This window comes from Canis lupus, chromosome 13, assembly GCF_003254725.2.
Source record: "Canis lupus dingo isolate Sandy chromosome 13, ASM325472v2, whole genome shotgun sequence".
Taxonomy (NCBI): Eukaryota; Metazoa; Chordata; class Mammalia; order Carnivora; family Canidae; genus Canis; species Canis lupus.
In genome coordinates this window covers 33,085,016-33,099,985 of record NC_064255.1, presented here as the reverse complement: position 1 = coordinate 33,099,985, position 14,970 = coordinate 33,085,016, and the positions used below count along the sequence as shown (strand labels likewise).

Sequence of the window (14,970 nt, the reverse complement as noted above, 5' to 3'; positions counted from 1 at the left end):
AGTATCTTTAAGATTCTGTTGTCATGGGGACAGGAGTGGTAACTGCCAAGTACTTCCCATACTAGATCTGGAACTGGATCTCACCTTTCATTTTAGGTGTTGTCTATCCCTCTTCTAGACTGTGAATCCTTATCATTAGTGAGTATCTTTATCTCTATATCATGTATACGTAGAGAGTGGTCTGGAACTGTGGTCAACACAGATCCCCTTGTATCCTTTAACTTATGCCATGTGTCCACTCCTAGCCTCTGCTTTGCTATTAAATCTCCCATATGAGATTTTATTTAGACAAGTAACCCAGGACTACCAAAGCTGCTTTGCCTGCGTGAAGAGCCAGAAATACCTTGGCATTTATGTTCCTATCCAAGCCACCAGCTGTGTGTGATTATAAAACACCCAGCTCTCTTGCCTCAAGTCAGGGCCGTCCTGTGGTAAAATGTACAATCCAGACATCCCTGAAGGATTGGTCTGAGTCGGGACCTTACAGGGAAAATGTGCCCCAATTGTCTGATTCTTCCCCATACTGCTTCAACACCTCTCACCACACTTCACTATAATACTTGCCCTTGAATATTCGGCTAGGCTCTACTTTTGGGAGATTCAACACAAGGTTGTGTAATTGCATGTAAGTATCATCTACCTTTTTTAATAAATTGAGCTATGGGTCAAGATTTATTGTTTTGCATGTGGATGACCAATTCGGCCAGTACCGTTTGTTGAAAATACAATCCTTTCTCTACCGACTGGCCTTTGCATCTTGTTTAGAATCAATTGATCGTATGTGTGTGGATCTATTTCTGAGCTCTTTATTATGTTCCATTGATTTATGTGTCTGTGCTTTTTGCCAATGGAAGACTGTCCAGCTTACTGTAGCTTAAGACTACATTTTGAAAACAGGTACTTTAAGTCCTCCAGTTTTGTTCTTTTCCAAATTATTTCTCCTTTGTTTTTTTGCTTTTCAAAATAAATTCAGAATTTGCTTGTTGATTTCTCCCAAAGTCTTGCCAATATTTTCTCTAGGATTATGTTTCCTCTATAGATGAATTTATTGAAATTGACATCTTAACCAGTATAGTCTTCAAATTCAATGCGGCAGTGTATATTTCTCTATTAATTTAGCCTCCTTTCAATTCTCTCATGACTGCTTTGTATACAAATCTTGCACATACGTTAAATTTACTTTCAAGGGTTTTATGTCTTTGTGTTTTTACCAGTTTTCAGTTTTCATTACTAGTATACAGAAATACAATGGATTTTTTTGGTATATTGATTTTGTGTCCTATAATCTTCATAAACTCTTTTTAGTTCTCATATTTTTGTACCCCAAATTGGTTACATTGTATTTACATTTAATTCATTCTGAATTCCATTTTCCAATATTTTGTAAAGATACTTTTTGTTCATATGAACAGGACATATCATCCCATAATTTTCATTCTTCTGATGTCTTTGTCTGGTTTGGGGATAATATTTGCCTCAAGAAATGATCTCCAAAATGTTTCCTTCTCTCCTATTGTTGTGGAACAGTTTGTATAAAATGGGTAATTTATATCCTTAAGAGTTTGGTAGAATTTTTTGGTGAAGATATTTGAGTCAGTCTTTTTCTTTTTTGGAAAGTATTCCATTTCTTCAAAGTTATAGGAATAGTTAGGTCACCAATTTTCACTTCATTGAATTTGTCAGTTTGTGTCTAATAAATGAGTGGTTTCATCTAAGATGGAATTTCATCGAAGGTGTAGGATTTTCTGGCATAGATCATTTTGTTGGTCCATATTACCTTGTAATATCTTTCTTGCGTTGGTGGTAATCTCTCTTGCATTTCTGATACTAGCAATATGACATCTCTCATTTTCTTCTTGAGTCAGTTGGTTATATATTTATCAGTTTTATTGATCTTTTTAGTAAATTTTGTTTTTTGTTTCATAAATTGATTTTTTCCATTAGTTTTGCTGTCCGTAATTTCATTTCAATCTGATCTTATCTTTATTAATTCATTTCTTCTGCTTGTTAGGGTTTAATTTCTTCTTCTTCTCTTTAGGTTTTTTTTTTTTTTTTTTTTTTTCTCTACGAAAGACACACACACACACACACAGAGAGAGAGAGGCAGAGACACAGGCAGAGGGAGAAGTAGGCTCCATGCAGGGAGCCCGATGTGGGGCTCGATCTTGGGTCCCCAATATCACACCCCCAGCCACAGGCGGCGCTAAACCGCTGAGCCATTGGGGCTGCCCCTTTTTTTTTTTTTTTTTTTTAAGGTGGAAATTGAGGATTTGATTTCTGATCATTATTTTTAAAATTATTTTTTTAGAATAATGAAACATTTAATGGTATAAACCTCCTTCTAAGCATTGCTTTAGCTAATTTCAACAAATTTTCATTTCTTAAATTTTCACTTTTCTCAATTAAAATTATTTTCTAATTTCCGATGTGAGTTCTTCTTTGACTCATGTGTTATTCTTAAATATACTGTTAATTTTACAAACTTAGATCTTTTTCAGCTCTCTTTCTATTATTGATTTTAGTTTCCTTTCATTAGGGGGCAGAGAACATGCCTTGTATGATTTTAAATGAGTTATAAGGATGCCCTCACATATCTTGGGTTTCTCTCATGGTCTTCTCTGTTTTGTCAGAGATGTGTAAGGAAGCTGTGCTTTTAGGGGTGCCTGGGTGGCTCATTCAGCTGATCATTGACTCTTGATTTTAACTCAGGTCATGAATCTCAGGGTTGTGAGTTTGAGTCCTATATCAGGCTCTGCACTCAGCATGGAGTCTGCTCTAGGTTCTCTCTCTCCCTCTCCCTCTGCCCTTCTCCCCCAATAAATAAATGAATAAAATCTTTAAGGATGCTCTACTTTTAGGTTCGTTACTACATTAAGGATTATTTTGTCTTATTTTTTTTCTTTACCCCTTTATCATCATGTTGTTATCTTTATGGATGTCCTTCTATATCCTGGCAATAATACTGCTTCAGAAGCCTCTTCTTATATTAATATGGGCATTTCAGTCTTATTTGTGTCTGCATGGTGTATCATTTACCATACTTATAATTTTAAGTTGTTTTATGTTAACAACAACAAAAATAAAAGAAAGAAAAAGAAAAGTATTCTCTTCACTAGAAAACTTACTAAAGAAGTGAACAGATAGGGCACATACTGGGTATATCATGTAATACTGTATATATATTAGATATTATATACATATATTCTCTCTTTCACTCTATAGAGGATGATATAGCTTTGGTTCTATTCATAATAACTCTCTGCTAGAGGAAGACAAATGCTAGCATGAAACCCAATGTACTTTGAAGGCCCATTTATGATGTCTTCAATCTTTCAAATCTGAATTTAATTAATATCATCATAATAAAGTAATGGTGATATAACAGTAATAATAATGGTGATGCTAGGGCAGCCCCAGTGGCCCAGTGGTTTAGAACCGCCTTCAGCCCAGGGCCTGATCCAAAGACCCAAAATCGAGTCCCACATCAGGCTCCTTGCATGGAGCCTGCTTCTCTCTCTGCCTGTATCTCTGGCTCTCTCTCTCTGTGTCTATCATGAATAAATAAATAAAATCTTAAAAAAAATAATAGTGATGCTAAATATTCTTAAGTGTACTATGTGCTAGCAATAAGTTCTTAACCTACATAATGTCATTTAATTTTCATAAGAGTCCAATGGATTAAATCTTTCTATTAACCCCATGTATAGCTTGGGGTAGGCTACCTTCTAAATATGCTGCCCACCCCCCCCAAGATTCTGTTGTTTCTGGCTATCCAATCAAACCATAAACTAGGTACTGTTGTGAAAAAACTTTATAAATGTAGTTAGGATGGTTCATCAGTTGACGGTAAGAAAGAGGGAATTTCCAGGCAGGATTAAGTTAACTACATGAGCCCCTAAAAGCAAGGAATTTTCTCTGGATGCAGGAAAGTGCAAAGAGAAATCAGATTTGAAGCATGAAAAGGGCCGGGTATGCATGGTTGGTTGGAAGATGGAGAGGACCACGTGAGAAGGAATGATCGTTAGAAGAGGGGGACTCTCAGTTAACCCAAGTACCCTCAGGAGACAGATCTCAGTGCTCCAAGCACAAGGAACTGGGTTTGTCACCTCCCTGAAGAAGACTGAAAGTGAATTATTTTTCAGATCCTCCAGATACACCTCTTTCAGGCTTTGCAAAGGCTCTAAATAGAGTCCAGGTGAACCGATCCCACTGTCTCACCTACAGAACTGGAATTTAATAAATGGGCATTGCTTTGAGTTGCTAAGTTTGTGATAATTTGCTACACATGAAGAGAAAACTAATACACAGTTAGCATGAATGGAATTTAGAAAGATTGTGTAACTTGCCCAGTTTAGTCTGAATCAAAAACCTTTGCATTTTACCACTATGCTAATATCAAAAAAAAAATTTACTTTTTACTATACATTTAAACTCTTTTCTCTTGCATAAATACCAAATTCTCTTTTTTTTCCATCATTACCAACCATTTATAATTCTTTACATTCTCTAACACCACACAAGCACCTAGCTGGAATTCAACAAAGGAAAAGTCTCATTAAATTGATTTGAATTCTTAAATCTGATGCATTTCCTATCCCCCTCAGATCTTAAGCTGAAAAAGATTTTAATGAAGCTTGCATAAATCAGAGTGGCATTATATGGTCTAATAGTTAACTAATCTTTAATTGTGCAGTACTTTGAAATTTAATGACCATTATAGAGAATTGTCAGGATTAAAATGAACCAGGGAGGCTCACAAGAGAAGAACAAAGTAGAAAAAAATGCACATTGCTGATGCCAAGAGTGGCATTTTTGTTGCTATCTTCCTTTGGGAGATTTTGCAGTAAAATTAAAATCAGGTCTATTGTTCAATTGTTTTTGATAGTTTCTTTTCTATTGTTTGCTGACTTGAGTTGTCATCTGTTGACAAATGGAACAATAGGAACAAATCAATCAAAATTTTTCTGTATATGGGGACAATAGGTCCAGAAAACAAAGGCTAGAGAAGGAGATGTAACCTGATTTGCTATCCTGACAAAAAGGTCTCTAAAACATTAAAACAGAAAGCACAAGGAACATATAAAACAACAGCAACAATCAATGCCAAAAAGAACTTAATCATTTTACTTCATAATATGTATCGCTTAAAACTTCATAGAGTTTTTTCAAAATCTTAACTGGATTCATCTACTATTTATTGAGCCCCTCCCATGGACCAAAGGAATTGTGTTTCATATATTATCTAATTTCTTTTTCAGTATTTCCATAAAGCAAGCAAACATGGTTTTTTTTCCCCCCGTTTACAGATGAGATATCAGGTAGTCAAAATACTGATGAAACTTTTTCAAATGCCCAAAACTTGTTTGTAACATAATGTGAAGCAGTAGCTTGAAGCCAGATGTCAACTAGTGTTTTAATGACGATCCTAAAAAGTCAGAATTGAGGAAATAAACTCACTTCTCAAAAGAAGTTATCTTTACATGTTGAGTAGCCATGTTTACCAAACTCAATATAGGCATAAGCAATAGAACAATGAGAATATTTGAAATTCAATGACCAGGAATACATAAGGCATGTGGGCCATTACATACATATGCATGGCCACAGGAGATGGTGAAAATGAACACTTTTATAATTCAGCTTGACAAATGAAAGCAACTCATATGAATGTTCTGATATATAGACAGCTTACTTAAAAATAGACAAAATAGCCTTCAGGTTGGGAGTATGGCAATCTCCATCCTAATGAGTTGTTTTATATATACAAAGGAATATTGTTTCAATCAGGGGCAGGGCGGTCAACATGAATCTAAATGACAAAACCCAGTTGGCATTGCGTTTTTTGGTGCTAGAACAGGAGATGTGCAACAGCCTGCCCATCCCGGGGATGGTGCCTCCCTGTATTAGGGATCCATAGGTGAATTCTAGAAGAGACACCATCCTGAGGTCTTCCCTGAATTCACACTCACCAAACCAGAAGATATTAACCTGACATCCAAATAGATTTGCTTTTAGGAAGAAAAGGTCCTGATCAATTAAAACAAATGTCTAGGTTACTTAGCAAAAATAGCCAACTCTGTATAAGTTAACTAACCGGCATCCTCATGTGCGCTCATTAGTATAGTTGAGAAGAGTTGCAGAATGTTTGATTCACTCAGTGACAAAACTAAGCTGCTGTGTGGGCAAACCTCAGGTTTGCTCTAGCTCTGCCTGTGGTTGTGTGAGCCAGCCACACAAACACAAATACCGTGTGTCCATCTTTTCTTAAGGACTACTCAGGAAAGCCACCGTTTACTCACTGGTGAGGGACTGCTCTTCAGCAAATACTTCCTCCTTTCCGTCACCAGCTGGGGTGGAGTGTACCTCCCTAACCCACTGACTTTGTATTTGGCCATGACTTGCCTTGGATAATGGAATGTGAAGGGATATGACATGGGTAGAGAGGCTAAACGTGTATGTGGTTTCATGTGTCCTCTTGCGTGGCTGTAATCCTCCAAAAGAAGCACAAACTCTAGGTGGCCACTGAGTCTGCGGACTAGACCTTGGAAGCAAATGGGCAGAGCAAGCCAGATCTCACCTGTAGCCTATAGACAAGTTCACCGGACCCAGATGAGATCAGCCTTGCCCCTGCCGAGCAACAAAAACACGTGTTAGTGTAAGCTACTGAGATTCTCAGTGTTCTGCTATACTACACAAAGATGATAGATAGATGATAGACAATAGATAAATAGATTGATTGATTGATAGATGATAGATAATAGATAATAGATAGATATAGATACACACATATACATTTGGCTAATACACTCTGTTATTACAATTTCTTTGGCATTTGTGTTTTCCTTGACTTGACCTATTTCCATTTAGATTACATTTCTGCCCAGATCTGACCTCCAGAATTAATGCCGTTTAGTAGACTGTTTCTGCTCCTTGAATTCAGTTGTTGGGCTCAAACATTTTAATATTTTGACTCTAGTTTCCACCAGTGAACTAGTCTGCCTTTAGGCTTCTTGGGTCTCCTGCATTGCCTCTGATTAGAATTCTTCCCTTTATTTTCTATTATCTGAAACAAAAACATTTTTTAAGATTATTTATTTATTTATTCATGAGAGAGACACACACAGAGAGAGAGAGAGGCAGAGACACAGGCAGAGGGAGAAGCAGGCTCCATGCAGGGAGCCCGATGCAGGACTCGATCCCGGGACTCCAGGATCACACCCTGGGCCAAAGGCAGGTGCTAAACCGCTGAGCCACCCAGGGATCCCTGAAACAAAAACTTAAACTTGCATCCCAGCTGGGCCTGTTCTGGCTCCCCTACAACAAGAAGGACAAAGGGGAGGCCTTGGGTTCTGAGGATCTACAGATGGGCATTTAGCAAATTTGGGGCACTCTGTGAGGCCAGAGGCAACAAACAGCTTCCTAATCTTCTCAGTACAGACTATGATACTGCTGGAAAAGGGAGAAATGAGAGAAGCCAGGGGCCTCCGAAGCTCTGTCATGTTAACTGGGAAGCGTGAGGCAGGAAGCATAAGGTACAATCCCTTTTTTCCACTGCTGAGATTTATTATGTCTCCTTCAGCTTGAGAAATCACCTTCCATGTGGTGACCAGCCTTAACCTCTATAAAAGACTCAATTTAGGTAAAGTAGAACAAACAGCCCCCCAACTTCTCGCCTCTGTTCCCAAGCCCAAGATTGTTACTCAACATTTCTGCCAAACACCATTCTGGATTTCCTTAGCCAGCATCTCAGCTATCATGGGGTGCAGGTAGTGGGGCAACTCTGAGTCTGGTTGTCTGAGGCTGTGATTAGCATCTCATGGAGAGCCATGGTTGCTGTAATTGCCCATTTATGTGTGTCTTCAGTGATGACAGAAGGCTGCTACTCCAGAGGGCTTCCTGGTTCCAGGCACACTCTTTCCTCTCCGCTTAATTAAGCAACAATCCTAGAGAATTAAGGTCATTAGGGTCTGTGACCCTGTTAAAAAAGGGTCTGCTGGACTTTTTGCCTACCCTAAATGCTAGGATGGGATTGGCAGTTTTCAGTTTGGTGGTTCTCTTATACCAACCCTTGTCTTACAGGAACAGCCTCTTCTTGGGACTAAGACCTAAGTTCTATTCAGTAGGCCCAAGTTTCAAGGTTGGGAAGCACAAGTTCCACAAATGAGATACATTCGTATTTCTTTGAGAGGAGCCAATCTACTCTGACCACATGGAATACAGATGCATGGATTCCAGCTTTTGAGGCACTGAATCAAATATATGCCGCTGGTATGCATATACAACTTCATGGAGTACACCAGCCCAAAGTTGAATGTCCTCTATTTCATCTGGCCACTTTCCAGTGTCTTGGATCATATTATGATCATATTTATTGTTGTCTCTCCATAATAAAATGAGTCCCTGGATCTGATACAGTTTTGAATGGGATTCTATGCTGATAAATCAGATTTTCTTGAAACAGTAGTGTGAGGGAAGCACGGTGAGCAGGAAAGCAAACCTGGGTCAGTGTTTTAGGTGATGGTATCCATTTAGATATGCTACCATTCAGAGCTCCACCTGCCAGTACCCCACCCCCAAATGGTACATGAGTGCTTGAGAGAAGGTGTGAGTTACAGGATCTTGTGGTGGAGAGAGAGTTGGGGTCCTTCAGTACAGGAAGCAGCATGCATCCTCCTTGGTCTTTACTTCAAGGGAGCTTCTGTTTGTGGGCTGCTCAGTGGATGGAAGAACAGTGAAGTGCACCCTCTGTGGGTCATTCTGCTGCTGTTTGCTGACAAGGTCTACTGGTGAGATCACTTCTGGTGTGATCCTACAGCTTGGGAAAGGGGGAGGAGAAAATCCCCCATAACATGTGCTGAGTGGACTCCATCCCAACCCACAGTCCTGACTATGAGGACTGCATGGCTGTCAAGCAAGGAGCCTTGCTCCACAGTCTTTGGCAACATCTGCAGCGCTCTGGTCTCCTCAGCACTGTCTCCTTAATTCTACACCTTTCCACAGGACAGAGAAGAAAATAGGCTATTGGCCACACTCTGGTAGTGAGAAACCAAGGCCCCTCCACTCTGCCTCACTAAACCTGGCTACTCAATTCCCTGGGATGTGCCTGCCTCTGGTTTGATGCAATGTTTGAGAAAATTGGTATAGGTGCGTGTGGAAGCATTCTGCTGGACTTCTCCTTCTAGAATTCCAGGAAGGGACCTCAGTCTTGGCCTTGCCATCATCCTTAGCAGCACCCCTGGTCTCCTCCTGCTCTGGGCCTTTGCACTGCTTGTCACCTCCTGTTTCTCATATGCACACTTCACAAAGCAGTATTTATTCTTCATGTAAATGATACCTTCAATCAATATTCTATTTTAATCGACTCTGTTGTGTCCTCATCAGTAAGTGGAAACAAACACACCCAAAACAAAACAAAACAAAAAACACCAAAAACCTACAAAAAAACAAGCACATAAAAACTTATTTTAATGTCATTTAATCAATTTTATGACTCATTCTGAGTGTTGAAAACAGAACTACAGGAAATTTGAAAGTCCTTTCCTCTCCCAACGTGACTAGTTTGTTTTTGTTTTTATTTGTTGTTGTTCTGTTTTTACAAAATAGCTAGCAAGTAAAAAAACTCAGCTTCCAACCTCAAAGCTCCTGCATGACCTCTATTCTAGGTCACAGAGATAGGAAGCTGAGAGCTCGGCCAGGGAGGTGAGAAACTGCATAGGAGCCTGGCTTAGGAGTCATTTACAATGGGTGGATTTCATATGTGCAAAACATCATCCTCATTATAGGACCTTCTATTATCTCAGTGTGAATGAGCAGTAAGGTAACATCTGCCGAATGCTAAATCTGGATTCTGGCTGTTTTCCTTCCTTTCTTTCTTTCCCTTCACAGCACAATGACTGCAAACTCTTCGGCTCACATCTCTGGATTCAGGCTCAATTATGGGTCGACAGTGAATAAGGATGTGACTGTTAATAGTGAAAGGTAGCTACACTCCTTATTCCCATCTAGAAACAAAATCTGGGCAGAATCAAACACACATATTTGAAACTAGTCAGAGAACAACATGTATCTCAACCTGGCTTGTTTGGTTTCCCCAAGGACAGAGCGAGGCCTCCCAGGTGAGAGGCTGCCTCAGTGAGCTGCCTCACCCTATACCCCCACAACCCTCTCTCTCCCATTACATGGATATGGATGGGCATGGCTAACAAGGCACATAAGGGAAAGGAGGTGACTAGTGGGAAGGTTTAGAAACTACTATAATTTAGGATCTTAACAGTCTTGTGAAAACATCTCTGGATCATTAAGGCTGGGACATGACTCCACTGGCACATGGTGAATCCAGTGACTAATAAAATTTGCTACAATTTATCAGCCACTGTGCTCTCTCATTTGACACTTCCATGGGTCCATAGCCACTGTGCTCTCTCATTTGACACTTCCATGGGTCCATAGGTCTCTAAATGAGATAATGTGGCCTGGAAGCTGTAGCAATTTATTTCAAGAGAAAAACTGTAGCATGGTCCATTCCATTTGTATGCCTGGTTGGTTACAGATAGCACTGTTCCCACAATGTAAAAAGGTGCTACAGAATGAGTGAAGGGATGGATGATACACAAGTGGACACATAAATGCATGGTCAACTGAGATGAGGATTGGTATTGGGAAATGGTAGAAAATCCATAGGTCAGTCTCTGTTCCCAGTTCCTGGCATGGGCTCCTAAAATTCTTAGATTTTTGTGGGTAATAGAAATGTCTTTTGTTATAAGGAGGCGATTCTTAGACTCCTGGATTAGTGCCAGGTTAGTGTCAGAATTGAATTGAAATGTAGGGTACCCAGGTGGTGTTGCAGAGAATTGCTTGGTGTGGGGAATAAACCCACTCATCTGGTGTCAGAAGTGTTGTGAGTGTGTTGTAGCAAAGGAAGTGTGTAGGGTAAAGGAAGAGGGGAGACGTTTTTTTTTCATCTTCTTTGCATTAAAATAAAAATTAAAATAAAATTCATCAGATATATTTACTGCAAAGGCCCCAGAGCCTTTTAGATGCATTCTAAGTATTCAAAGGAGGGCTAAAATACACGGATTCTTCAACACAATTGATCATTGGTTCCTTTGGTGTGACTGTTGCATGGAGAACACACTCTGGAAACCAGTGATGCAGACACAAGAATATACACTTTAGCCAGAATCAGATATTGAAACTGTGACATTGTTTCTTTAGCTTTGCTCAAAAAGATTGTCATGGCTTAAATGATCTAGTCACAATTTTTTCAAATATTAGTTTATTTCATTGTAGCAATAGTGGCAAGGTCATATAATGCGTTTTCTCTCATTCTTTATAAAAATTATTAAAGTTGTTCCTGCCCTTCTCTACCCCTCAAACCTGCTAATCACTCCCTTTTCTTTCAATTAATCTTTTCTCCCCCGGTCTACAAGCAAATCTCATTATGGGATGTTAACTCTCAAACCTGAAGATAAAATATTCTTTGATGAGTCTGTCCCTATAATTATTTGCAGGATAATCTTTCATTTAAATATTAGCAAATTGTTGGCAATCTCTTTGCATACCAATGCACTATTCATTGACAATTCTCTATGGTTGTATTCTTAGTGCAAGTTTTAAAGTAAATAATGCTGGCTTATGAGCTGACAAATTTGCTGTTGAAATACTTTCATTTTCTATCCACCAGCTGTCCTCTCTGAGAGGCAAGATGTAATGAATCCCAGGAAGAGGATTATATAGTACCACCTATTCCATTAGGATATTTTATTTCTAAGCTTGAAAGCAGCCAGTTGTGAGCTTAAATATTATATCACAGAGCTTTTGATTAGAATGTTGTTTTGTTATTCATTTTAAACTGCATTGGTTCAAAATGTATTTCTAATTTAATTTTTTTTCAACTGAATAGCAGGAGTCATAGCAGCTACTATGTTTCTTCAAAGAGTTTCTGGGGGGAAAAAAGTGGTTATTAACTTGGAGTTCAAAGTATGCTCTAGAGAGCAAGGAAGAAGAGAAAATTTCTAAGTGTTGGCAAACAATATAGCATCGTTTATTTAGTTGTTAATAAAACCTTTTTGAGTATCTGCTACGTGTAAGTCACTGTGTAATGTGTATAGATATACAATATCTGTGTGTATTCTTGCCCCACAGAAAGTCCGGCATGCAGCTGGTGCTTAATAATTGGATTGTTTCCCCCAACTCTATCCTGTGCTAAGAGTTTGGGTAAAACAGGTCTCAGGAGCTGTCTGACCCCAGTGATAGCTAAGGGGATGTCACGCCAACATGAAGTGATGAGAGGGGAGACTGTCCATCCATTAGCTCCACAGGATTCCGACAAGCAGGGGAACCAAATGGATTAAGATGTTGTCAGCCCTTTTAGAGAATACCAAGGTTCTAGCACAGCTTTGCTACTAATGGGAACTCAGTACTTTTCTTTTCCATCAAACACAATAGTATTTTGATTGTTATAACTGCTCAAATGAACCACATTTTCAAAAACAGACCTGTACTGAAAATATGCCCCCAATAATTATCTTTCGCTTCATGCTCAAGGACTGTTGCTCTCACAGTACTTTGACCCACCACGAGTCACTAAGAATTCTTGACTTCGACCCTTGCTTTCTTGCTTGTTCCACTCAAATCTCAGGGCTCACCATTCAATCCCCTTGCCCCTTCCTTCCTTTTCCCAGACTTTCAATCCCAGATAAAATAAACCTCTGGGTGGTTGTACCACTGGAGAAAATCACACAGCCTAGAAGATTGGTTTTGCTTTAATTTTGTGATTTTGCACCTGTAACAGACTCTGTGAGCAGCTGGGGATACACATCACCTTGGTGCCGTAGTCTTGCTCTCCTGCTGTCTGCGATGCGTTATTTCACAACTTCTCTTTCCCGCCTAAATTCATATAGCACTTTTCCTCACTCCCAATAGCTGACCTAACTCTATGCTTGGACACCAAAAGACATTGTACAAGACCATTTCACTTTGGTGCAGCTGGAGAATTTCTTTAAGACTGGGCTGCAGGGCTGGTGACCTTCTAAATTGTTTCATGCTATTTGTCAATTTATTTTCCTCCTGTTTTATCTTGCCTCTGTCACTAGGGAACACCTAGAGTTCTACTAAGGACACTTTGTCTGTGTCGAGACCTGATCCATAATCCCTATTAATTATAGGTGCTAGCTGGGCCCATGATCCCATTTTAACCCTATTACCTTTTAACTTCGTATATTTTTGTCTGTTAGTCCAAGACTCCAGGAGAAGACCATGAGTGCTGGGATAGAAGAGGGACTGAGGGAATAACACATCCATGGGGACTGAAACTTTTAAAGCAGAATTTGCAGGAGCTTCAGTTACACCAGGATGATTGAGAAGAGCCAAAGAGACGGTGCCATCATGGTGACAAAGATTTTACCTCCTAAATTTTGCTTCTTGAGCTAGAAGTGATAAGTTTCAATAAATCACAGAGATCGTGAGTTACAAACCATATTGACACAGTTGCCATATGTACCCTGGATGCTTTTGCAGATTATTTTAGGAAATTATCTTATTTAAACTTAAGACATTTCATTAAATATAGCCTTGACTGACATTTGAGTTTTGTGATTTTTGCAAGACTAAGTTGTTAAATTGTGTAGAAGTTCTTGAAGCACCGATGTCCCTCTTCCTCCTAAATTCTGATTCAATAGGAGTACAAACAATTCATTCCTCTGTTTATTCATTTCATAATAAGAAATTATGAGAAGGGGTACCTGGGTGGCTCAGTTGGTTAAGCATCTTCCTTCGACTTTGGCATGATCCCAGGGTTCTGGGATGGAGACCCTTCAGCGGGGAACCTGTTTTTCCTTCTCCTTCTGCCTGCTGCTCCCCCTGCTTGTGCTCTCTCTCTCCATTAAATACATACATACATAAAAAAGAAATTACAAGAAGAAATTATTACAAGAAGAAATATTTCTGAAACCCCTACACTATTTCAGTTTTTTTTCTCATTCTAGGCTTTGATATTTAAGATATCAAAATAAATAAAATTATTGTTTTCAAAGAGCTTGCCTTCTGTGGAATGGGATATACAATAAACTTACATCTATGTATATTGCATCAGTGTCTACATAGCGTGATAAATACTATGAGAAAAAGTAAAACAGGCTCAGGAAAAGGTACTGAAAAGTGCCAGGGGGAGGTAACTATTTTATATGGACTTGTCAGCAAAGGCTTCATCAGGCAGGCCACGTTTGATCAGATACTCAAGAAAGGAGGGAACAAGTCCAGAAGATGCAGATCCAAGGCCATTGCAGCATGAAGAGACTGAGGAGGAAGTGTACTGAGTGTGCCTGAGACACAATAGGAGGCAAGCAAGACCTGAGGAAGTGACTGGAAGCGAGAGCCAAAGGGGTAGATCAAAAACAAGTATAGGTGCAGATCTTCTGGGATTCCACAGACAACTGCCAATAGAGAATTTCCAATAGAGATGGAAAGGTATAGGAGAATTTTCAGAGGACATGTAACATGGTCTGATTTAAGATTCAATGGGATTCCTGTTCTGGCTGCTGATGTTGGTGTGTGGGGCTATGTGGGGGGTGTGAGGGTTAGAGAGGAATCTGGGAGGTGAATGAGCCAATGCATTAAAAGTGAGAAAGGCTGGAACACAGGGTGGTGACAGGGAGGCAAGTAAGAAAGGATCAAGTACTGAATATATTCAGATTTATTTAAAAAGTAGAACCAACAGAATTTGCAGATAGATTCATTGTGGCTGGTAAGAGAAGACCAAAAAATTGGGTGATTGGTTGTGTAAGTCACTGAAGAAAGAAAGACTGGAAGGGGTGGTTGGAAGTAGGGAAAGGAAGAGTTTATGTTTTGATGTTATTTAGAGATGTGTTATGCATGATTGGTTGATGGGTAAGGCACGTAGTAGTGTTAATGAGTCTAGATGTGTTTGGAGCATATAAGATGCTGAGCTGGTGATTGAATCATAACTCTAAA

General features: G+C 39.3%; 1 long non-coding RNA gene across 1 annotated transcript; it reads left to right on the top strand.

The window, feature by feature from the left end:
• The first annotated feature begins 24 nt into the window (after nucleotides 1-24).
• On the top strand, nucleotides 25-13,582 carry LOC112662340 (uncharacterized). Its single transcript, XR_003138425.1, has 2 exons — nucleotides 25-138; nucleotides 13,236-13,582. It is a non-coding gene; the product is annotated as an uncharacterized LOC112662340 (long non-coding RNA).
• The last annotated feature ends 1,388 nt before the right edge of the window (nucleotides 13,583-14,970 follow it).